Raw genomic sequence first — 2,911 nt, 5'->3', positions numbered from 1 at the left:
AATAACTTGATGTATGTATATATTGTGAAATGATCACAGTAAGTCTAGTTAGCATCCATCACCTCTCATAGCCACAGATTTTTTGTTTCTTGTGATGGGAACTTTTAAGACTGAAGTTGGTACAACATTGTAAATCAACTATACTCTAATAAAAAAGAAAATTTTTTTGGAGTTCCCCTCGTGGCCCAGTGGTTAACGAATCCAACTAGGAAACATAAGGTTGCGGGTTCGATCCCTGGCCTCGCTCAGTGGGTTAAGGATCCGGTGTTGCCATGAGCTGTGGTGTAAGTTGCAGATGAGGCTCAGATCCGGCGTTGCTGTGGCTCTGGCGTAGGCTGGCAGCTACAGCTCTGATTAGACCCCTAGCCTGGGAACCTCCATATGCCACAAGTGGGGTCCTGGGGGAAAAAAATCTTTTTATGTCTTTTTAGGGCCGTACCTGTGGCATATGGAAGTTCCCAGGCTATGGTCAAAGCGGAGATGTAGTTGCCGGCCTATGACACAGCCACTGCAACGCCAGATCCTAGCCACGTCTGCGACCTACACCACAGCTCACGGCGACACCAGATCCTTAACTCACTGAGTGAGGCCAGGGATCAAACCTGCAACCTCATGGATGTTAGATTCATTTCTGCTGAGCCACGACGGGAACTCACCAATAAAATTATTTTTAAAAAAAGAACTTTTAAGACCAACTCCCTTAGCAACTTTCAAATATGCAGTGCAGTGTTGTTAACTGTAGTTACCATGCTTGTACATTACAACCCCAGACTCATTCACTTTATATAACGAAGTTTGTAGTTTTTGACCCCCGCCACTCATTTTCCCCATCCCCACCCTAAATGTTTCATCTTCAGATCCAACAAAAGTGGATACATCCAATTATTTTAACCATCTACTGTGTATATGTTCACCACACACTAGGCATTAAGAACACTAAAAACAGGAGTTCCCATCATGGCTCAGCGAAAACGAATCTGACTAGTATCCATGAGGACGCAGTTTCAACCCCTGGCCTTGCTCGTGGGTTAAGGATCTGGCGTTGCCATGAACTATGCTGTAGATCACAGACGTGGCTCGGATCTGGTGTTGCTGTGGCTGTGGTCTATGATGGTGGCTATGGCTCCGATTGGACCCCTGGCCTGGGAACCTCCATATGTCGCGGGTGTGCCCCCTCCCAAAAAAGAAAGAAACGGTGCCATTTGCAACAGCATGGATGGACCTAGAGATGATCATACTAAGTAAGTCAGAGAAAGACTTATATGTGGAATCTAAAAAACAACACCTATAAAATATCCACAAAACAAAAGCAGACTTGCACACATAGAGAATAGACTTGTGGTTGCCCAGGGGGAGAGAGGGTTGGGGAGAGAAGGATTGGAAGTTTGGGATTAGCAGATGCAAACTATTACATATAGGGAGGGTAAACAAGGTCCTACTGTAATGCACAGGGAACTACATTCAATACCCTGTGATAAACCATAATGGAAAAGAATATAAAAAAGATTGCATGCATATATGTATGTATGAATGACTCTGTGTGTGTATTTATATATATATATATATATATATATGAGTCACTTTATTGTACAGCAGAAATTAAAGCTAGAGAGGCAAAGGGATCACACGGAAGGGACTGAGGAGCTGGCCAGTGGACCCAGGTTCCATCACCAAGTTGGAGTTCAGTGTCGCCAGGCCAGCTGCCTGTAAAGTGGGGATACCTAACTCGCAAGACCCAAAGGGTATGTGTGTGCGGCGGGTGGAAAGGCCCTGGGCCACAGTGGGTAGAGAATTCAGTTCTAGTGTTTTCTCTGTGAATATTAGCACAGCAGTGGAACACGGCCAGAAATGGACCAAAATTCAGGAAAATCTTCAAGCTGGGGTCTATTCAGGGCAGCCTTGAATTCCTTGAACCTCATACGAGTTCCCTGCTGCTGCTGTAACACTGGCCACAAACACGAAGGCTGCAAACACCACTCGCATACTCATTGGACAGTTCTGGACATCGGAAGTCTGACGTGAGTCTTGTGGGGCTGCTCAAGGTGTGGGCAGGGCTGGTTCCTTCTGGAGGCCCTGGTGGGGCCAGGAAGAGCTTGTGAGGATACTTAGGGCCCACCCGGATAATCCAGGACCATCTCCCCATCTCTACATCCTTAAATTCTTTTGGGGGGGGCACACCCTGCAGGCAGCTTGATGTGGGATCTCAGTTCCCAGACCATCTATTCTCCTTGTCTGCAAGTATGCTTTTGTTTTGTAGATATAGGTTTCATTTTTTAGATTCTACATATAAGTGATATCATGTATTTGTCTTTCTCTGACTTACTTAGTATGATCATCTCTAGGTCCATCCATGTTGTTGCAAATGGCACTATTTTTTTTGGGGGGGGGCACCCGCAGCATGTGGAGGGATCAAAACTGGACCCCAGTGGTGAAAGGGCCAAGTCCTAACCACTAGGCCACCAGGAAACTCCCTCCAGATCTTTCGTTGAATCCCATCTGCAAAGTGCCCTTTGACACATGATGGAACATAGTCACAAGGCCCAGGGATCCAGTCGTGGACATTTTTGGGGGGTCATCTTGCCACATGGTGCCCCCACACAGGGGGTAGGCCCAATCCAGGAAAAGCAACAGACTTCTCACTTTTGCTGGCTTCCCAGGATGAGACACAAGGAAAGACTCTGGCATGTGGGCAGAGGGAGATGAAAGACCCCTCAGGCCAAGCAAGATCATCTCTGACAACCCAGATGAGCCTTCTCCGAGGCCCTGGGCACCAACCTTCAAGCCCAGTAGCAGGTCCAGCCCTGTCCTGTTCATGCCCTTGGGAGCAAAGCAAAGAAGGGGCTGAGGTGACCACACAGATATCGGAGTTGCTTAGCTGCTGAAAGAAAAAGACACACACACACACACAACC

This window comes from Phacochoerus africanus, chromosome 4, assembly GCF_016906955.1.
Source record: "Phacochoerus africanus isolate WHEZ1 chromosome 4, ROS_Pafr_v1, whole genome shotgun sequence".
In the NCBI taxonomy this organism is placed as follows: Eukaryota; Metazoa; Chordata; class Mammalia; order Artiodactyla; family Suidae; genus Phacochoerus; species Phacochoerus africanus.
Note: the sequence above shows the minus strand (reverse complement) of the source record.